Genomic DNA, 24,136 nt, shown 5'->3' on the forward strand with positions numbered 1-24,136 from the left:
CTAGGGAAAAAAGAAAAAGTTGGGAACCCGAGTTCAAAGTAGCCTATTAGATCTCCATTCTTTCCAAATTTCTAATGGATATTTTAATCTCTGTCACATGAAACCGCTTGCATGTGCAGTACCCTTTTGACAAAGGTGTTTTCCCGCTAATTGCATTATGGAACAAACGTTTGTGCGTAACCTACTGCCTTGTGTACATTGCTGTACTTATAATGTGAAGAAATAATAGTTCCTCAACATTTTAAGCTAAACGTTCTTATCGGTTGCATCCTACTCATTGCTTTAAAAAAAAATGTTTAGCCTAGGCCTACTGGTTGTATGAATTTGGGATCTATTGTCCAACATCTGTCCCAGAGTCTGTTTGGAATACGTTATTTCTTTCTCAACAAGCTGACCAATAGAATAGGTAGCCTAAACTTTTCTACAATAGTAGATTGACATAGGCTAGTGATTTTGCTGTTTGTTACTTGTCTTGTTGGCTGAGGAAAAGTAAATGTGATGGTCAGTACTGAATGACTCCAACTACTTAGCATCACTAACATAGAGTTGTACTGTAGTATAAGGTCACAAAGACAGATGGAGACATGCTCACCTCTGTTGTTCCTTGCTGGTACGTCACCTCTTTCTTCCCTTTTCTGCTTTTATTTTGTAACACCTAAAAGATATTAGACTTCATTGAACAACAATGCATGCCGGTCCAGTACATTACCCTCTGTTGTGTCTGGACTATCATTAAATGTGAAGACTGTTCTTTTATCAAATCAATTCTCTATGTGTAATTATTATTACGTGATTAAACTAATCATGTAAACTTGAAGAAGTCGGGGCACCACGGGAACATTTTTATAGAGCCTCTATTTCCCGAATCGACTCTTCAGATGTTTTCATATCTTATCGATTAGTCTTCTATTAATGTATCATTATTACCTCATCAGTTCTCATTACTGAACGTCGTAAACCCTTTGGATATCTGCACAAACCCTAGCCTAAATGATGAATCAGCGATATACAAATTGGCCTAATTATTTATTTACTAACTAACTAGTCACAGAAATACAAACAAACAGTAGATATTGGTTACTAGCACATTGCATTGATAAGTCCCTAGTGGGCTAAACCGGTATGACGGCATGGTAGACAATGGAAGAGACTAAATGGATTCACTACACACAGTTGATAATTATATTATTTGAAATGCTAATCTTTTGCACATGAACGTCGAGAATAATTATAATGTATATATTTACACCTGTGTGTTGTTTTTGTCTTCTCTGTTGGAATCGCTGGTCCGTCTGCTGGAGAGTCAGTTCATCAGAGAGTCTCTGGATAAATTCCCCAGAAGTCACAATGTCTTTCATAGTAGTTACTTCCTCAGCAGCTCTGGATAGTGTCTGTTGGAATGAATGTCAGGCGTACATATGTTTGTTGCATAGAATAGATGCTGCCGCGGTTGTCGGTATTCTCATACTCGATTTATATAATATCCAGCTGCAGACTAGTAATTCACCTAGACGTACTAGGATTTGCTCTTATTCTGTAGTGATCGATAGTCTCAGAATTGAACAATTTCCAGCCGTGTAGCCAATGTTCCAGCTGTATGGTCTTCTGGGCCTATAGAGTTGTAGTTCTTAACCATTTCAACATGTAGCGTCAGCTCCATATTTTCAGGTCTAATGTAAATTTAGTCAGGAGTGGGTTTCATACACTCCTGAGCAAATGGCAGTCCATGACGTCGACGTAATGTCTATGCTCACTTGGGCGTGGCCAACTTTATATGAAAACCTATATTTTCTCATTTAGAAAGTTAACAACACATTGCATGTTTCACAAATAGTTTAATGTTTAGTCACATACATTTCACAATATTGAGACGTAAACCTTTTTGGGATAGGGGGCAGCATTTTTACTTTTGGATGAATAGCGTGCCCAGAGTGAACTGCCTCCTACTCTGTCCCAGATGCTAATATATGCATATTATTATTAGTATTGGATAGAAAACATTCTGAAACTGTTTGAATGATGTCTGTGAGTATAACAGAACTCATATGGCAGGCGAAAACCTGGGAAAAATCCAACCAGGAAGCGGGAAATCTGAGGTTTGTAGTTTTTCAAAGCTTGGCCTACCAAATACACAGTGTCTATGGAGTCAAGTTGTACTTCCTACGGCTTCCACTAGATGTCAACCGTCTTTAGAAACTTGTTTCAGGCTTCTGCTATAAAGGATGGGCTCATGAGACCTGTTTGAGTCAGTGGTCTGGTAGAGTGTCTCAGGTTCGTGACGTGCGCTCCCGACAGAGTTAGCTCACGTTCCAGTGCTTTTCTTCAAACATAGGAATTCTCCGGTTGGAACATTATTGATGTTTTATGTTAAAAACATCTTAAAGATTGGTTCCATACATGGTTTGACTTGTTTCTACGACCTGTAACGGAACTTTTCAAATTTTTGTCTGGACGAAGTGCTCACGCCTCATGAAGATGGACTACTGGGCTGAACACGCTAACAACAAGTGGCTATTTGGACATATATGATGGACTTTATGGAACTGTATGGAACAAATCAGTCATTTATTGTCGAACTGGGATTCCTGGGAGTGCCTTCTGATGAAGATCATCAAATGGTAAGTCAATATTTATAGTTTTTATTTCTAACTTCTGTTGACTCCAAAATGGCAGATATTTCTCTGGCTGGATTGGGCTCTGATTGGGCTCTGAGTTTAAAAAAAAAATCTGACACAGCGGTTGAAATAAGGAGAAGTCTATCTGTAATTCTGTTAATAATAATTGTATCTTTTATCAATGTTTATTATGAGTAGTTCTGAAAAATCACCGGATGGTTTGGAATCAAAACATTACTGCACGTAATGTGCCAATGTAAACTGAGATTTTTGGATATAAATATGCACATTATCAAACAAAACATACATGTATTGTGTAACATGATGTCCTATGAGTGTCATCTGATGAAGATCATCAAAGGTTAGGGATTAATTTGATCTATATTTCTGCTTTTTGTGACTCCTATCTTTGGCTGGAAAAATGTCTGTGTGTTTTTTTTTGACTTGGCGGTGATCTAACATGATCATATGTTGTGCTGTAAAGCATTTTTGAAATCGGACACGATGGGTAGATTAACAAGTTTATCTTTCATTTGCTGTATTGGACTTGTTAATGTGTGAAAGTTACATATTTCTAAAAATAATTTTGAATTTCGCACTCTGCCTTTTCAGCGGAATGTTGTCGAGGGGTTCCGCTAGTTCCGCTGTCCAATACTAATAATAATTTGCAAATATTAGCATCTGACACTGAGTAGGAGGCAGTTTACTCTGGGCACACATTTCACCCAAAAGTGAAAATGCTGCCCCCTATCCCAAACAGGTTTTAACAGTAGTCCAGGTGTGACAAAACTAGGGCCTGTAGGACTTGCCTTGTTGATAGTATTATTAAGAAGGCAGAGCATCGCTTTATTATGGACAGACTTCTCCCCGTCTTAGCTGCTTCTGTATCAATATGTTTTGACCATGACAGTTTACAATCTAGGGTTACTCCAAGCAGTTTAGTCATCTCAACTTGCTCAATTTCCACATTATTTATTACATGATTTAGATGAGGTTTAGGATTTAGTGAGTGTTTTGTCCCAAATACAATGCTTTTAGTTTTAGAAATATTTAGGGCTAATTATTCGTTGCCACTCACTCTGAAACTAACTGCAGCTCTTTGTTAAGTGTTGCAGTCATTTCAATCGCTGTTATAGCTGACATGTATATTGTTGAGTCATCCACATACATAGACACTTTGGCATTACTCAAAGCCAGTGGCATATCGCTAGTAAAATAAAAATAAAAATCACTTTAGCTTCCGTCCAGGCCTGAGGGCACACACTTTCTAGTAGGCTTAAATTAATGTGGCAAATAGGAGTGGCAATACCATCCACTATTATCCTCAGTAATTTCCCATCCAAATTGTCAGACCCCGGTGGCTTGTCATTGTTGACAGACAACAATAATTTTCTCACCTCTTCCACTCTGACTTTACAGTATTCAAAAGTACAATTCTTGTCTTTCATAATTTGGTCTGATATACTGGGATGTCTGGTGTCAGTGTTTGTTGCTGGCATGTCATTACTAAATTTGCTTATCTTGCCAATGAAAAAGACATTAAAGTAGTTGGAAATGTCAGTGGGCTTTGTGATGAATGAGCCATCTAATTCAATGAATGATGAAGCCGAGTGGTCTTTTTCCCCCAAAATGTCATTTAAAGTCCCCCAAAGCTTTTTTACTATCATTCTTTATTTAATTGATCTTTGTTTCATAGTACAGTTTATTTTTATTTAGTTTAGTCACATGGTTTCTTAATTTGCAGTACGTTTGCCAATCAGTTGGGCTGCCAGACTTATTTGCCATACCTTTTTCCTCATTCCTCTCAACCATATAATTTTTCAATACCTCATCAATCCACGGGGATTTAACAGTTTTTACAGTCATTTTCTTAATGGGTGCATGCTTATTAGTAACTGGAAAAAGCAATGTTATAAATGTGTCAAATTTATGTGTTTGCTCCTCATTACACACCACAGACCAACAGATACTCTTTGCACGCATTCTAGTAGGCTTAAATTGAAAATATGGCAAATAAGAGTGGCAATACTGTCCGCTATTATGCTCAATAATTTTCCATCCAAGTTGTCAGACCCCGGGGCTTGTCATTGTTGATAGACAACAAACATTATTTCACCTCTTCCACACTAACTTTACGGAATTCAAAATCACAATGCATGTCTTTCATAATTTGGTCAGAAAAACTTGGATGTGTTGTGTCATGTCAGCATTTGCTGCTGGCATGTCATGCCTAAGTTTGCTAATTTTGCCAATGAAAAAATAATTAAAGTAGTTGGCAATATCAGTTGGTTTTGTGATGAATGAGCCATCTGATTCAATGAATAATGGAGCTGAGTTTTCCTTTTTTCCAAAAATGTCATTTAAGGTGTTCCAAAGCTTTTTACCTTCATTCTTTATGTAATTTATCATTGTTTCATAGTGTAGTTTCTCCTTCTTTTCATTCAATTTAGTCACACGATTTCTCAATTTGCAATAAGTTTATTTGCCATTCCTTTTGCCTCATCCCTCATTAAGGGGTGGCAGGTAGCCTAGTGGTTACAGCGTTGGGCCAGTCATTGAAAGGTTGCTGGATCAAATCTCTGCGCTGACAAGGTAAAAATCTGTCTTCCTGCCCTTGAACAAGGCAATTTACCCACTGTTCTTTGGTAGGCTGTCATTGTAATTAAGAATTTGTTATTAACTGACTTGCTCAGTTAAGTAGTTACACATCCCCCTCAACCATACCATTTTTCAATCCATGGGGATTTAACAGTTTTTACACACATTTTCTTTAACTGGTGCAATTTCATAAATGTGTCAAGTGCAGTGTCTGTTTGCTCCTCATTATACACCACAGACCAACAGATATTCTTTACATCAATAACATAGGAGTCACTACAAAACATCTATGACCTCTTATACATTAAATTCAGCCTAGCCTGTGGAACTTTGGTTTTCCTAAATATGGCTACTGCTTTCAAGCACATTTCTGCAGCATTAGTAAAGATGTGATCAGTACATGTTGATGATTTCATTCCTATGCTGTTTGTAACTGCCCTGGTAGGTTGACTTATAACCTGAACCTGGTTGCAGTTTGAAGCTTTTTCTTAAGGGGAAGCTAGATGAAAGCCAGTCAATATTTAAATCACCCAGAAAATATGTTGATATCACATACATTATCAAGCATTTCACACATGTTATCCAGATACTGTTGCCCTTGGTGGTCTATAGCAGCTTCCCACCAGAACCTTGTATTGCTACCACTGTCATTCAGAAGGGAGAGGACCAAGGTGCAGTGTGGTGAGAGTACATATTTCTTTATTATAAGTTGTCGCCAACAAAAACAAACGGAAAAGTGCCACCAACGTAGTGCTCACAGGCAACTATAAATGGAAAACTACCCACAAATACAGGTGGGAAAAAGGCTACCTAAGTATGGTTCTCAATCGGAGATAACGATAGACAGCTGCCTCTGATTGAGAACCACACCCGGCCAAACACACAGAAATACAAATCATAGACAAAGGGACATAGAATGCCCACCCAAATCACACCCTGACCAAACCAAAATAGAGACATATAAAGCTCTCTACGGTCAGGGCGTGACAACCACTGTATCATCAAAGTTATTATCTAAGTGAGTTTCAGAGATAGTCAGGATATGAATGTCATCTGTTGCTAGAAAATTATTGATTTCATGAACCTTGTTTCTTTAAGCTACAGTGCCTTGCGAAAGTATTCGGCCTCCTTGAACTTTGCGACCTTTTGCCACATTTCAGGCTTCAAACATAAAGATATAAAACTGTATTTTTTTGTGAAGAATCAAGAACAAGTGGGACACAATCATGAAGTGGAACGACATTTATTGGATATTTCAAACTTTTTTAACAAATCAAAAACTGAAAAATTGGGCGTGCAAAATTATTCAGCCCCTTTACTTTCAGTGCAGCAAACTCTCTCCAGAAGTTCAGTGAGGATCTCTGAATGATCCAACGTTGACCTAAATGACTAATGATGATAAATACAATCCACCTGTGTGTAATCAAGTCTCCGTATAAATGCACCTGCACTGTGATAGTCTCAGAGGTCCGTTAAAAGCGCAGAGAGCATCATGAAGAACAAGGAACACACCAGGCAGGTCCGAGATACTGTTGTGAAGAAGTTTAAAGCCGGATTTGGATACAAAAATATTTCCCAAGCTTTAAACATCCCAAGGAGCACTATGCAAGCGATAATATTGAAATGGAAGGAGTATCAGACCACTGCAAATCTACCAAGACCTGGCCGTCCCTCTAAACTTTCAGCTCATACAAGGAGAAGACTGATCAGAGATGCAGCCAAGAGGCCCATGATCACTCTGGATGAACTGCAGAGCTCTACAGCTGAGGTGGGAGACTCTGTCCATAGGACAACAATCAGTCGTATATTGCACAAATCTGGCCTTTATGGAAGAGTGGCAAGAAGAAAGCCATTTCTTAAAGATATCCATAAAAAGTGTGGTTTAAAGTTTGCCACAAGCCACCTGGGAGACACACCAAACATGTGGAAGAAGGTGCTCTGGTCAGATGAAACCAAAATTGAACTTTTTGGCAACAATGCAAAACGTTATGTTTGGCGTAAAAGCAACACAGCTGAACACACCATCCCCACTGTCAAACATGGTGGTGGCAGCATTATGGTTTGGGCCTGCTTTTCTTCAGCAGGGACAGGGAAGATGGTTAAAATTGATGGGAAGATGGATGGAGCCAAATACAGCACCATTCTGGAAGAAAACCTGATGGAGTCTGCAAAAGACCTGAGACTGGGACGGAGATTTGTCTTCCAACAAGACAATGATCCAAAACATAAAGCAAAATCTACAATGGAATGGTTCAAAAATAAACATATCCCGGTGTTGGAATGGCCAAGTCAAAGTCCAGACCTGAATCCAATCGAGAATCTGTAGAAAGAACTGAAAACTGCTGTTCACAAATGCTCTCCATCCAACCTCACTGAGCTCGAGCTGTTTTGCAAGGAGGAATGGGAAAAAATGTCAGTCTTTCGATGTGCAAAACTGATAGAGACATACCCCAAGCGACTTACAGCTGTAATCGCAACAAAAGGTGGCGCTACAAAGTATTAACTTAAGGGGGCTGAATAATTTTGCACGCCCAATTTTTCAGTTTTTGATTTGTTAAAAAAGTTTGAAATATCCAATAAATGTCGTTCCACTTCATGATTGTGTCCCACTTGTTGTTGATTCTTCACAAAAAAATACAGTTTTATATCTTTATGTTTGAAGCCTGAAATGTGGCAAAAGGTCGCAAAGTTCAAGGGGGCCGAATACTTTTGCAAGGCACTGTATATTGTTAAAATTAACGTTGGCAAATTTGAGCACTTTTCTTCTGGGATGCTTTCTTGCTTTTATTGCTTTACAAGGAAGATGATCAGCAGTAGATGTGCTCATGTTCTTTATGTTAGTACAGGGTGAGCTGCACACAGTGGACTTCCTCCTAGGGCACACCAGCTTAGTGCTAACAGTATAAATCTGGTTCACAGGCATAATGATTACTGCATACAATAGCTGTAGGATCAGTAGAGGCATTCAGGGAAGATAAAGGGACATGAAGTAGGTTACTTATATTGTGTCTACCGACTCCCCTGGTGTAATGTACATTTTCTGAAGCATTATGACAACTCTGCGTCATAATGGTATTGATTACCTGAGCTGGGCTTGGGTCATTGATGATTCATTGTCTCAACGCAGCTACTGAACTACTGAACCACACAACTACTGACCACAACTAAAGACAGCAATTACTGACCAAAACAACACAACTAATTACCACAACTACTAAGCAAAACCACTGACCACAATTACTGACCACAACTACACAACTACTGACAACAACTAATGACCACAATTACTGACCAAAACCACTAACCACATTTACTGACAACAACAATGTACTTTTGACCACAACCACCCAACTACTGACCACAACTAATGACCACAACTACTGACCACAATCACACACCTACTGATCACAACAGAGACTAACTGATATCTTTCCAACAGATATAAAATCTAAACCAGGCAAGAACTTGTCCATGTGGACAAATTAGGGTTTCCAATCTCTCCAAAAGAATGTGGTGATCGAATGTGGTGATCGATGGTGTCAAAAGCAGCACTAAGGTCTAGGAGCACGAGAACAGATGCAGAGCCTTGGTCTGACACCATTAATTAAAAGGTACCACAACTACTAACCACAATCACACAACTACTGACCACAACCACACAACTACTGACCACAACAACACAACTACTGACCACACAACTACTGACCACAACTAATGACCACAACCACACAACTACTGACCCCAACTAATGACCACAATCACACAACTACTGACCACAACCACACAACTACTGACAGTGAGCTTAAAAAAAAATTGAGCCGAATGGGTGATTCGATATAGGCCAATAGTTTTTTGTTTTTTGGGGGTTAAAGTTGGGCTTTTTCAGGAGAGGCTTTATTACTGCCACTTTTAATGAGTTTGATACATATCTGGAGGATAGGGAGCCATTTACTATGTTCAACATAGGAGGGCCAAGCACAGGAAGTAGCTCTTTCAGTAGTTTAGTTGGAATAGAGTCCAGTATGCAGCTGGAAGGTTTAGAGGCTATGACTGTTTTCATGAATGTGTCAAGAGATATAGGATTAAAAAACTTGACGGTCTCAATTGATCCTAGGTCCTGGCAGTTCTGTGCAGACTCAGGACAACTGAGCTTTGGAGAAATACGCAGATTTAAGGAGGAGTCCGTAATTTGCTTTCTAATGATCATGATCTTTTCGTCAAAGAAGTTCATCACTACTGAAGTGAAAGCTATCCTCTCTTGGTGAATGCTGCTTTTTAGTTAGCTTTGCAACATTGTCAAAAATACATTTTGGTTGTTCTTATTCTCCTCAATTAGGTTGGAAAAATAGAATGATCGAGCAGCAGTGAGGAATCTTTGATATTGCCTGGTAATGTCTTTCCAAGCTAGTCAGAAGAGTTTCAGTTTGGGGGAGAGGCATTTCCGCTCCAATTTTCTGGAAGCTTGCTTCAGGGCTTGGGTATTTTCTGTATACCAGGGATCAAATTTTTTGGGACAAATGTTTTTTGTTTTTAGGGGTGCGACTGAATTTAGGGTATTACGCAAGGTTAAATGTAGATCCTCTGTTAGGTGGTTAACCGATTTTTGTACTCCAACGTCCTTGGGTAGGTGGAGGGAGTCTTCAAGGGCATCTAGGAATTTTGGGGTTGTCCGAGAATTTGTAGCACGGCTAAGAAGGATCCTTAGCTTTTGGAACCGATGACGGCAAAGTTGGCATTTACGATGCTTTCTCTAAGAAGCCGCCTCAGGTATCCAGCACTTATCACAAAAAGACTGTGTACACATCATAGGCCGGTTTCTTTTGATGATTGATTGGGTTCTGAGCAGATTATTGTTGTGATTGCAAATGTAATAAAATGGTCGTCCGATAGTCCAGGATTATGAGGAAAAACATTTAGATCCACAATATTCATTCTATGGGACAAAACTAGATCCAAGGTATGACTGTGGCAATGAGTGGGTCCGGAGACGATGATGGCTATGAAAGCCTTTTGGAGTGGGTCTGCGGTCTTTTCCATGTGAATATTGAAGTCACCAAATATTCAAATATTATCTGCCATGACTACAAGGTCCGAATGGAATTCAGGGAACTCAGTGAGTTCGCTGTATGTGGCCCAGGAGTCCTGTAAACAGTAGCTCTAAAAAGTGATTGAGTAGGCTGCATAGATTTCATGACCAGAAACTCAAAGTACAAAGGCATTAATTTTGTTTTTTGTAAATTGAAATGTGCTTTTGTAAATGTCAGCAACACCTCCGTCTTTGCGGGATGCATGGGGGATGTGGTATTTGTATTTATTATGGATCCCCATTAGCTGCTACTCATCCTGGGGTCCAGCAAAATTAAGGCAATTATACAATTTTAAAAACATTACAATACATTCACAGATTTCATAACACATTGTGTGCCCTCAGGTGCCTACTCCACCACTACCACATATCTACAATAAAACATCCATGTGTACGTGTGTGTATAGTTTGTATGTGTATGCATGTGTCTGTGCCTATGTATGTGTTGCTTCACAGTCCCCGCTGTTCAATAAGGTGTATTTTTTATTTTTTTATAGTTTTTTTCCCCCATTTTTCCCCACAATTTCGTGGTATCCAATTGGTGGTTACAGTTTTGTCTCATCGCTGCAACTCTCGTATGGACTTGGGAGAGGCAAAGGTCGAGAGCCGTGTGTCCTCCGAAACACAACCCCCACTGCTTCTTGACACAGTGCCCACTTAACCCGGAAGCCAGTGTGTCGGAAGAAACCCTGTGCACCTGGCGACCGTGTCAGCGTGCACTGCGCCCAGCCCGCCACAGGAGTCGCTAGTGCACGATGGGACAAGGACACCCCTGCCGGCCAAATCCTCCCCTAACCTCCACCTTAGACACTACGCCACTCGGGAGGCCCTTTTATACGTTTTTTTAAATCAAATTTTACAGGTTGCATCAGTTACTTGATGTGGAGTAGAGTTCCATGAAGTCATGTCTCTATGTAGTACTGTGCACCAACCATAGTTTGTTCTGGACTTGGGGACTGTGAAGAGACCTCTTGTGGAATGTCTTGTGGGGTATGCATGGTGTAACTAGGAGGAGAGGCCTCATTTAGCATAGTAGTTTCATCAGGTTTGAGCCATGTTGCAGTCAGGCCAATCACATCAAGATTATGATCAGTGATTAGTTCATTGACTATGACTGCCTTGGAAGTGAGGGATCTAACATTAAGTAGCCCTATTTTGAGATGTGAGAGATCGCAATCTTTTTCAGAGGAATGGATGAGGGCCCTATTCTAGTGAGATTGCCAAGGTGAACATGGCTATATTTAGTTTTGCCCGACCTATATCGAGGCACAGAATAGGGAAAGCTGAGTGGCCTCAATGGGGAAAGCTGAGCTGACTATACTGACTGTGCCAGTGGCAGACTACACTAAGCTGGCAGGCTGACTAACTGCCTGCTACCTGGCCTGCACCCTATATCATTTTGGAGCTAGAGGAGTTAGAACCCTGTCTATGTTGATAGAAAAGATGAGAGCAATGCTCCAGCTAGGAATGGCCACAATTCCTGACCACAACTACTAACCACTAGCACATAACTACTGACCACAACTACACATCTACTGACCTCAACCACACAACTACTGACCACAAATACTGACCACAACTCCTGGCCACAACTACTAACCACATCCACACAACTACTGGCCACAACAATATAACTAACTACTGACCAAATCCACACTACTACTGCCCACAACTACTGACCACAACTAATGACCACAACCACACAATTACACAACTACTGACCAGAAATACTGACCACAACTCCTGACCACAACTACTAACCAGAACCACACAACTACTGACCACAACTTACAACCACATCTACGGACCACGTCCACACAACTACTGACCATAACTACTGACCACAAATACTGACCACAACTCCTGGCCACAACTACTAACCACATCCACACAACTACTGGCCACAACAATATAACTAACTACTGACCAAATCCACACTACTACTGCCCACAATTCCTGACCACAACTAATCACCACAACCACACAACTACTGATCACAACAAATAATCACAATCACTGACCACAACTACTGACCACAACCACACAACTACTGACCACAACTAAGAACCATAATTACTGACCACAACCACACAACTACTGATCACAACAACACGACACCTGACCACAACAGCACAACTAATGACCACAACTATTAATTTAAACCACTGACCACAATTTGACTTGTTTCAGAATTCTAGTCTATGTCGCAAGTCATGACTTCACAGGAGAGGCGTTTGAAAGCCAAGCAAGTTGTTCAAACAAAACAGAAATGACACCGGACGTCTTATTTAATGAAAGGGGTTGCCGTCTGCTGTGAAGCGTTCTTCCATGTATGTGGGTAAGAGTCTAGTTTCAGATATTATACGTTTCTAATTTTGTCAAAGTTGTTTTCATTGCAAGTTAAAGTTTACTGTTAGTTGGTTAGCTGACATTATGTGGCTGGCTCACTAGCTAACATTATGTGTATGATCTGTGGAATAATGTTATCTCAGAAATCCATTTGCATTGCTAGTTATAGCCTAATGTTAGCTAGCTAACTAGCTAACATTGAACTTATTTGGTTAACTTTAGCTAGCTGTGACAATCAGTTTGTATTTCATTGTTTAGCAAGCTAGCTAGCTCGCTCCATGTCTAAACAAAATACCCCAAGTTAAAGTGTACTGTTAGCTAGCTGATGTAAGATGGTTGGCTTGCTGTGGAGTAATATTATCTCAGAAAGCCATTTGCATTGCTAGTTATAGCCTAATGTTAGCTAGCTAACACTGAACCCAGCTATGACAATCTGTTTGTATTGGTAGTACTCTATGGATTGGGATTATGGTTCATTGTTTAGCTAGCTAGCTAGCTACAAGTCTAAACAGAAGATTACACTTCGCCAAATGATTACATGACCTATCAAGTTAGCCAGGTATGTCTGATGGTGATTACGGATATCTATTGTATAACAATGCAAAAATATTTGTATCTGGAATTTGTCTTTCAGCATCAATAGAACACTCCTGACTCTCTTCCACCAGTCATAAAAGGAGAATGGTCTAATGCCTCCCATCAAAAAGAGAGCTGGCCCAAGCAAGCACTTGTTCAGAGTAAGCGGTCTGTCAACCAGAAGATGGTTGCTGACTGCAAGACCAACTGTCAAGACCTGCAGTTGTCTCTGGGGGCACTACTGAATCAGTAAGCAAAGACATCAGGAATGCTTTACAGCTTTGATTTTGCTCAACAAGTAAGCAATATGTCCTATTTTATACTGATTAAGGACATGGATGGATAGATACACACACACAAAATATAAAATATACATATATAGGAAGCAGGCAAATGCTTTTCGAGCTCTGTATAGACGGACTGACAGGGGTGTGACAGTTCATTTCAATTTATCTTAATGTTATTTTGTTGTTTGCAGGTGCACTATTCTTCTGACTCTATGCAGCCAGATCCCATCTACGTGTTTGGTGTCTGCTGTGAAGGAAAGCCACAACAAGTCAACTACTTGATTGATGAAGGCATGTCATCCAGCACGGACGATGCACAGGCAGTCATCAACTACATGCACCATTTCTTCACCGACTATGGTTAACATCTACATCACCAGAGGAACAGAGGAGGAGTAGGATACGGGTACGGCTAAAGGCTATAAGAACTGATCTAGTGCGTTGGGAACAGAGAATAAAAGGGACATATTTCTGGGCGTGGTAGAATAGATTCACGGCATAATGTACAGACAAGGGTATGGTAGGATGTGAGTACAGTGCGGGTAAACCTAGGCATTGAGTGACGATGAGAGAGCTTGCATCTCTGGAGACAACCGCTAAGCCAGGTGAGATCTCCCCATGTGTGGGGTGTGTGACAAAATAACTATCTAAGGCATGTTGAGCTGGCTCTACAGTGAAATAAACTGTAACTAACCGGAACAGCAGAAGACAAGGCTTATTGACATTAGAGAAAGGCATGTGTAGCCGAGTGATCATAGGATCCAATGAGCAGCAATAGGTGAGTCCGGGAGCCGTTCGGTAGTCGCTACTATGCTAGGCGAGCGGGAGGCATGGCGTTCAGAAAGCTAGCGGACCGGGGCTAGCAGATGGGTCTTCAGTGACAACGCAACGGAAAAGCCTGTTGAAACCACATCGGACAATTATGTCAGCAGACCAGTCGTGATTGATTGGCGGGGCTCCGTGTCGTCAATAAAGGGTCCAGGCCAATTGGCAAAAGAGGTATTGTAGCCCACAAATTAGTGGGTATACCTCTTCGGCTAGCCAGGAGATGGGCCTAGCTCAAGGCTAGCTCAAGGCTAACTGGTGCTTGCTTCGGGACAGAGGCATTAGCCAGCAGTATCCACTGGATTGCAGCTAGCGAGCTGCAATGATCAGGTGTACCGGCCCAGAGCTTGTGGCAGGAATCCAGTGATGTGGTGGAGAAAAGCAGTCAAATATCGCGCTGTGCAGACTGGCAGGTATTGACTGAGCTACATCTGGCCGGTGACCGAGCTAAAGGTGTAGACCGCTAGCCGTGGCTAACAGTGACTACAAGCTAGTAGCTAGTTAGCTGGCTAGCTTCTGATGGAGGTTCCAGTTATAACGTATAAAAATAGCAGATCCGTACCACACTGGGTGGTGCGTGTTGCAAGTGAGATTAAAATATATACGGAAAAAATGATGAGATCGACTATTTACATGGGACAAGACAAACACACGTCCGACTGCTGCACCATCTTGGATTCAAAAAAAGAGGATGGTACAGTGCTGGTAGAAAGCTATGGCTGGCAACAACACCTGACTCAGCACTTCAGGTGAATATAATTGTCATAGCATTGTATGAGGTTAGTATTCTTATCTAAATTTAGGAGGTGAATTGATGTTGTGCAAATTATCTTTGTTATTTCCTGTTTAACAGCTTCAATGTTCTGGAGCTTGGTGTTGTTGTCGCCAAGGAGTCTTTGCTGCGCAACGCTGACATCCTCCCTCCCATAGATCATCTGCCTGTACATGCACCATCTGGACTGGACAGAGCTAGACAAACGTATGTTTATGAGAAGATCAGGGAGTTTTGCGACAATGAGGCTTTGGATATCACATGCCCCGCACCAAAGTCAAGGGCAGGACCGAAACAGGCTCTCCAAATATAGATTCCCTTTTTCATGCGTGGTTCGGACGGACTGCTGCTCAGCCACTTTACCCTTGATTGTATGCATATCGATCTCATCTATCACTGATGTTGTTATTGATATTGTTCATCTACATACTGTATATTATTTTATTTATATTGACACTATAAATATTTGATATTGCTACTGTGCAAGTAACCATTTGGCTGTACTGTTTACACCTTCTGTAGAGACCCATTGTCACACCCTGACCATAGTTTGCTTTGTATGTTTCTATGTTTTGTTTGGTCAGGGTGTGATCTGAGTGGGTTTTCTATGTTACATGTCTAGTTTGTCTATTTCTATGTTTGGCCTGATATGGTTGTCAATCAGAGGCAGGTGTTAGTCATTGTCTCTGATTGTGAACCATATTTAGGTAGCCTGGTTTGTGTTGGGTTTTGTGGGTGGTTGTCAGTGTTTGTACCACATGGGACTGTTTCGGGTTTTCACGGTTCTTGTTTTTGGAGTTTATTCATGTATGGTTTCATTATTAAAGACCGATTAATTATAACCATGCTGCATTTTGGTCCGCCTCTCCTTCACCAGAAGAAAACCGTTACACCCATCCACTTGGCAAGATGTGGCTGGGGGTTATAGCATTTCTCACCTGACTCATCAATTTAGACAAGGGTGTCTGGGTAAGCGTCATCTAAAATGTATAAAATATTTTTATCTGGACACTTTCTGTTTACCTGGAATTTTTCCTTATTGTAGGCTATACTTTTACCACTTTTAGTCTTAATCTTTACTACACTACTCACTGTTTAGCACATTAACTCACATGTGAATCCTTAAAGAGATGTGTGGGGCTGGCTTAAGAGGGTGTGAACAATGCTGAATGGTGGTGACAAAGGACAGCTCTCCACCAGGTACTAAAACATTCAAAGGCCATTCTCTCAAGTCAGTTTACAAGTTTATCAACTTTCAAAGCAGAATTACTTTCCCATTACTCCTCAAGAATGCAATGTATGATATACCATTTGTGTAGCTCCTAGCCTCTACTTTTATCAAATGTAAAAACATAAGACAGATTTGAGCCACTTGGTCACATATTATTGACCTAAAAGGTTAGCCAAGTTAGCCCAGTTGCTAGCTTATCCAGGGTCAGTGATTCATAGAGCAACCATGTACTGTCTATGGGAACAACTGCATTAATTTGGCAAGCAACATTGGTAAAATGAATAAAATGAACCTAATAAAATTTTCCTGTAATGCTCATCTCCTGCAGCCTAATTGTCCACTTATTTTCATATGGTACCGAAAAGGGTTAGATTTGCACTTAACAGTTTTATATGTCAACACAAAGACAAATCTGGTTCATGGTTTGCCTGCTATACATTGTCTATTGGGATCATTGTAAATAGAGAGAATATTGCTCAATATGTAAACAATGTTTGAGTTTAGCTGTTCGCTGCTTCAGATGACATGTGAATTAGCCACATGGTGGTGCTATAATAAGTGATTGAAAAGCTCATGCCCTTCACGTGTGAGCTAGTGTCCTAGAAATTGGTACATAGGTCCCTCTCCTCACAAGGAACAAATTTGCTTCAAGAGCCCATGAAAAACATTCTAAACGCTGCTTATCTGGCACAAAATATTGTCAGCCACCAATTGTGCAAGTTCTCCCACTTAAAAATATGAGGCGTGTAATTTTCATCATGGGTACACTTCAACTATGACAGAGAAATGAAGAAAATCACATTGTAGGATTTTTAATGAATTTATTGCAAATATGGTGGAAAATAACTATTTGGTCACCTACAAGCAAGATTTCTGGCTCTCACAGACCTGTAACTTCTTCTTTGAGAGGCTCCTCTGTCCTCCACTCGTTACCTGTATTAATGGCACCTGTTTGAACTTGTTATCAGTATAAAAGACACCTGTCCACAACCTCAGTCACACTCCAAACTCCACTATGGCCAAGACCAAAGAGCTGTCAAAGGACACCAGAAACAAAATTGTAGACCTGCACCAGGCTGGGAAGACTGACTCTGCAATAGGTAAGCAGCTTGGTTTGAATAAATCAACTGTGGGAGCAATTATTAGGAAATGGAAGACATACAAGACCACTGATAACCTCCCTCGATCTGGGGCTCCATGCAAGATCTCACCCCGTAGGGTCAACATGATCACAAAAACGGTGAGCAAAAATCCCAGAACCTCACGGGGGGATCCAGTGAATGACCAGAGAGCTGGGACCAAAGTAACAAAGCCTACCATCAGTAACACACTACGCCGCCAGGGACTCAAATCCTGCAGTGCCAGACGTGTCCCCCTGCTTAAGCCAGTACATGTCCAGGCCCATCTGAAGTTTGCTAGAGAGCATTTGGATGATCCAGAAGAAGATTGGGAGAATGTCACATGGTCAGATGAAACCAAAATATAACTTTTTGGTAAAAACTCGTCGTGTTTGGAGGACAAAGAATGCTGAGTTGCATCCAAAGAACACCATACCTACTGTGAAGCATGGGGGTGGAAACATCTTGCTTTGGGGCTGTTTTTCTGCAAAGGGACCAGGACGACTGATCCGTGTAATGGAAAGAATGAATGGGGCCATGTGTATCGTGAGATTTTAAGTGAACCTCCTTCCATCAGCAAGGGCATTGAAGATGAAACGTGGCTGGGTCTTTCAGCATGACAATGATCCCAAACACACCGCCCGGGCAACAAAGGAGTGGCTTCGTAAGAAGCATTTCAATGTCCTGGAGTGGCCTAGCCAGTCTCCAGATCTCAACCCCATAGAAAATATTTTCTTTGGAGGGAGTTGAAAGTCCGTGTTGCCCAGCAACAGCCCCAAAACATCACTGCTCTAGAGGAGATCTGCATGGAGGAATGGGCCAAAATACCAGCAATAGTGTGTGAAATCCTTGTGAAGACTTACAGAAAACGTTTGACCTCTGTCATTGCCAACAAAGGGTATATAAAAATATTGAGAAACTTTTATTGACCAAATACTTATTTTCCGCCATAATTTGCAAATAAATTCATTAAAAATCCTACAATGTGATTTTCTGGATTTTTTTCCCCCCTCATTTTGTCTGTCATAGTTGAAGTGTCCCTATGATAATTTACAGGCCTCATCTTTTTAAGTGGGAGAACTTGCACAATTGGTGACTGACTAAATACTTTTTTGCCCCATTGTATGTACAAAACCTGATACGAACAAGAAAAAATAATAAATGATCTTAAAGCAAGAAATTACAAAAAAAACAATGTGAAAAGATTTTGGAGCACCTCAAATTATATTATGGGCAGAAAACCCAATTAATCTCCATCGTTCATTGAAGTTGATGGGTCATTTGTAACAATCTCTTGAATGAGCTGTTTTTGAAAAAAAAAAAATTCACTGGTGAAGTTGACAAACTGAGGTGAAATGACAACATTGTACAGTGAACCATCATGTGTGTCTTGAAGATCTAATAATGATGTGAAAAAACAGTTATCCATCAATGATAAGCCACCAGTTATAGACAACTTAAATGGGAAACTATTGAGAACGGTAGCGAACTGTATTGCCACCCATATTTGCCATGTCTTTAACCAATGCCTAAAGAGTATATGTCCATAGGCGTGTCAGGAAGCTATAGTAATTCCGCTACCTAAAAATAGCAAAGCACTCTTTCCTGGCTCTAACAGCTGCCCAATCAGTTTGCTGCATGTTCTTAGTAAAATGATGGAGAGAATTGTGTTTGACGAAATACAATGCTAACTACAACAAGTTAACAAGTAACTACTGACTTTCAGCATGCATATAGGGAAGGGCAATCAACTTGTACCTCACTGACTCAGATGGCTAAAATGCATTTGTATAATAAGATAGTCAGTACTGTATTGTTAGATTTCAGTACAGCCTTTGTTATTGATAATTTGTTATTGAAAAATTCACTTGTTATGGCTATTCACCTCGAATTGGACGTGAAGGATATAGTGTTGCTCCCAGACAAGGCCCAAATCCCTGTCATTCACATGAAAAAAATAAGGAAATACAGGGGGTGGAGATTAGGTTGCCTTGTGAGAATTTGTCACCGAGTGGGTAACCTGCCTCTACCATCCATTCCATTAGCCAACGTGCAATCACTGGAGAATAAGCTGTATGAGCTCCGTTCGAGACTATCTTAAGGGACATTAAAAACTGTGTTTCACAGAGTCGTGGCTGGATGACTACACGGATAATTCAGTTGGCTGGGTTTTCCGTGCATCGGCAGGACATAACAGCTACCTCTGGTAAGATGAGGGGTGGGGGTGTGTCTATTTGTCAATAACAGCTGGTGCACGATGTCTAATATTAAGAATGTCTTGAGGTGTTGCTCTCCTGAGGTAGAGTACCTCATGTTAAGCTCTAGACCACACTATCTACCAAGAATATTCTTCTATATGTTTTGCAGCCATCTATTTCCCACCAGAAACCGACGCTGGCACTAAGACTGCACTCAACAAGCTGTATAAGGCCATAAGGAAACAAGAGAAAATGCTCATCCAGAAGGGACATTAATGCAGGCAAACTTAAATGAATTGTATCTCATTTCTACCAGCATGTCACATGTGCAAACAGAGGAAAAACACCTCTAGACCACCTTTAGTCCACACAGACTCGTACAAAGCTCGCTCTCGCCCTCCATTTGGAAAATATGACCATAATTCAATCCTCCGAATTCCTGCATACAAGCAAAATCTGAAGCAGGATGCACCAGTGACTCGCTCAATCCGGAAGTGGTCAGATGACGCGGATGCTATCCTACAGGACTGTTTTGCTAGCAAAAACTGGAATAAATTCTGTGATTTATCCAATTGCATTGAGGAGGATACCACATTAGTCACTGGCTTCATCAATAAGTGCATCGATGATGTCGTCCCCACAGTGACCGTAAGAACATATCCCAACTAGAAGCCATGGATTGCAGGCAACATCTGCACCGAGCTAAAGGCTAGAGCTGCCGCTTTCAAGGAGCGAGACACTAATCCGGATGCTTATGCCCTCAGAACCGCCAAACAGGCAAAGCTTCAATTTAGGACTAAGATTGAATCCTACTACACCGGCTTTGATGCTCGTCGATGTGGCAGGGCTTGCAAACTATTACGTACTACAAAGAGAAACCCAGCCATGAGCTGCCCAGTGACATAAGCCTACCAGATGGGCCATAGCTGTTGTGAGCAAGACCTTTAAACCGGTCAACATTCACAAGGGCCAGACGGATTACCAGGATGTGTACTCAGAGCATGCGCGGACCAACTGGCAAGTGTCTTTACTGATATTTTCGACCTCTCCCTGACCGAATCTGTTAGACTTACATGTTTCAAGCAGACCACCATAGTCACTGTGCCAAAGAAAGCGAAGGTAACCTGCCTAAATTACTACTGCCCCATTGCATTCACGTCGGTAGCCATGAAGTGCTTTGAAAGGCTGGTCATGGCTCACATCAACACCATCATCCCAGAAACCCAAGACCCACTCCAATTTGCATTCCGCCCCAACAAATCCACAGATTACGCAATCTCAATCGCACTCCACACTGCCCTTTCCCACCTGGACAAAAGGAACACTTATGTGAGAATGCTGTTCATTGACTATAGCGCAGCATTCAACACCATAGTGCCCACAAAGCTCATCACTAAGCTAAGGACCCTGGGACTAAATGCCTCCCTCTGCAACTGAATCCTGGACTTCCTGACGCAAACCCTTACCACCTGGTTGTGGAGCAACACATCTGCCACTCTGATTCTAAACACGGGGGCCCCTCAGGGGTGCGTGCTAGTCCCCTCCTGTACTCCCTGTTCACCCACAACTGCGTGACCAAGCACAACTCCGACATCATTAAGTTTGCTGACGACAGAACGATGCTAGGCCTGATCACCGACAATGAGACAGCCCATAGACAGGTCAGAGACCTGGCAGTGTGGTTCCAGCAGAACAACCTCTCCCTCAAAGTGAGCAATAAAAAGGAAACCGCGGTCCGAACACGCCCCCATTCACATCAACTGGGCTGTAGTGGAGCAGGTTGAGAGTTTCAAGTTCCTTGGTGTCCACATCCCCAACAAACTATCATGGTCCAAACACACCATGAAAGTTGTGAAAAGGGCTAGACAACACCTTTTCCCATCAGAAGGATGAAAAGATTTGTCATGGGTCCCTAGATCCTCAAAGTTCTACCGCTGCACCATCGAGAGCATCCTGACCGGTTGCATCATTGCCTGGTATGGCAACTGTTCGGCATCCGACTAAGTCTCTACAGAGGGTAGTGCGTACAGCCCAGTACATCACTAGGGCCAAGCTTCAGGACCTATATACTAGGCAGCCCAACATTTTGTCAAAGACTTCAGTCACCCAAGTCATAGACTGTTCCCTCTGCTACCGCACAGCAAGCGGTACCGGAGTGCCAAATCTAGGTCCAAAAGGCTCCATAACAACTTTTACTCCCAAGCCATAAAACTGCTGAGCATTAATCAAATGGCCACCCAGACTATTTGCATTGACCCCCTTTGTTTTTACACTGCTTCTACTCGCGGCACTGCTGCCAGACCCTGAGCTCACCTTCGTGAATTGTTTGTTTATAGTTAGTAATATCGTTCAATTTTATTTAGTTTTGTCGCACTTGTCTAAATCTAAGTGCGTCGCAGGTTTAAAATTGTATTGTTCGTGTTGTGGGACGGCCTTAATCCTAACCGCTGTAATATTCGGAAAACATTACAATCACTACCGGAGGTTGTATGGATTCACCTGCTCCCGTAAGTTTCTGCTCTCTTTCCGAAGATAAAGCTCACACTGTCCATAACAGCATTGCCTTGCCTAATGGTGGTTCTACAAAGTCAAAAAGGGGAACTAAGAAGACGCGAGGCTCAAGAGGTGGTATCAGGAACAGATTACAGAGGCGGGGATGCAATTGAATCTAAGTAATTGAATCTGCTTTACAGAAATGCGGCTACAGCAGGTTAATATTGATGGATACACTGTCATTAGAGCAGATCGAGACAAAACAACGTTACATAAATCAATAGGCGGGGCGCTATGCATCTTTGTAGATAATACTTGTGATTCTATCTACCACGTATGTTTGGACAAATTACCATTTTTCTGGTCTATGTGCCTGGACCTATCAATAAGGAAGCTGCTGACAGGATTACAGACTGTTTCAGTGCTGCACTTTCACGATCAACTGACCAGTCAGTATTTGTGCTTGGGAATTTTGATATGCTCTCCCTCTCCGCGCACCTCCCCACTCTGCAACAGTACGTCACCTGTCCAACTCACATCCTGTTATGGCAACGTAGAGGACGCATACAAGGCAGTATGCAGAGCACCCATCGGGAAAAATAGACCATAACGCTATCAATCTCCTACTGAGATACAGGCAGCAGGTGAAACGTGAAAAACCTGTAGAAATCCATTCAGGTAATTGCTTTGATGTCACAGACTGGGAGGTGTTCTTTGACTCAGGGATCCCCACGAGTTGAGACAGCATTACCTCATATATCCAGTTTTGTGAGGATACTGACATTAACACGCAAACTGTCTTAGTATTTCCCAACAACAAGCCCTGGGTGTCTAAGGACTTGAAAATGTGCCTCAATGAAAGGATGTTTGCATTCCTCAAAGGAGATACTGATGCTGTAAAGGAGAAAGAAAATTAATTCAGGTCAAAAATATGGAAAGCAAAAAAGGATTTAAAGGAAAAAGTGGAGCAGAGGTTCTGTACTGGCAATCCAAGACAAGCATGGGAAGGACTTAATGCAATGATGGGAAGAGAAAGGACAAGAGAGGACAATAATATGTCAGACTGTTCGTCCTTTGTTTGTTTCACATTCAACTGTTTGCTGTGTGCATCAAGAATGGTCCACCACCCAAAGGGCATCCAGCCAACTTGACACAACTGTGGGAAGCATTGGAGTCATCATGGGCCAGCATCCCTCTGGAATGCTTTCGATACCTTGTAGCCTCCATGCTCCAATTAATTGAGGCTATTCTGATGGCAAAAGGTGGTGCAACTCAATATTAGGAAAGGTGTTACTAATGTTGTGTACTCAGTGTGTAACTCCTATTTACATTTTAATTTAAAGTAATATCTTATGATCTTGTCTATTACTGTTCTGTATTTTGTCATGTATTTGTACGTTTTATATGGACCCCAGGAAGAGTAGTTTCTGCATGCTGCATTTTCCCCATTTTCAACTGGTCTTGGTCTGGGTCTTGGTTCAAGGTTTTTCGGCCATTTCACCCTTTTCGCCTTTCCCGTTTCTCAAACATTATGTCTTATTTTAGAAGTCATACAATTTGGTTCAAGTACAACAACAATCCCTCACTGTTTAGTAATGTCTATCTGAAAGAGGCAGTAGGTCTTGATAGGATTTGAACCCAGGCCGTCATGGGTTGGCATGTATTTCAAGACTAAGTCACTAAACCTCTGAGCCGTGGCAAAAATCAGGGTTGAACATTATGGAACAGCATGCATGTATGAATTGATGGTTCCAGCCTTGACTCAATTTCATGCGTTTACACATCTTATATGTATTTTCCATTTTATCCAATCAGTCATTTGTGGATACATTCGGGTGGACGTGGCATTCAGACCCACTATCCTGGCACTGCAAGCGCCATGCTCTAACAACTGAGCCACAGTGGACCACCATTTGGATGATGGACACTTCAGGAAAAAGTGTAGGTTATTGACATGCAGAGCCTGCAATTGGCTCCAACCCTCAAAG

The 24,136-nt window shown here is 41.5% G+C and overlaps 1 protein-coding gene and 1 long non-coding RNA gene across 3 annotated transcripts in view; both read left to right on the forward strand.

The window, feature by feature from the left end:
* Positions 1–24,136, forward strand: part of cpn1 (carboxypeptidase N, polypeptide 1) — a 156,883-nt gene that overhangs the window by 58,452 nt on the left and 74,295 nt on the right. The gene's annotated exons all lie outside the window — the stretch shown is intronic.
* LOC110491816 lies at positions 11,254–13,956 on the forward strand. The gene is made up of 3 exons (XR_005036506.1): positions 11,254–12,637; positions 13,283–13,473; positions 13,703–13,956. It is a non-coding gene; the product is annotated as an uncharacterized LOC110491816 (long non-coding RNA).

Source organism: Oncorhynchus mykiss, chromosome 16 (assembly GCF_013265735.2).
Source record: "Oncorhynchus mykiss isolate Arlee chromosome 16, USDA_OmykA_1.1, whole genome shotgun sequence".
Lineage (NCBI taxonomy): Eukaryota > Metazoa > Chordata > Actinopteri > Salmoniformes > Salmonidae > Oncorhynchus > Oncorhynchus mykiss.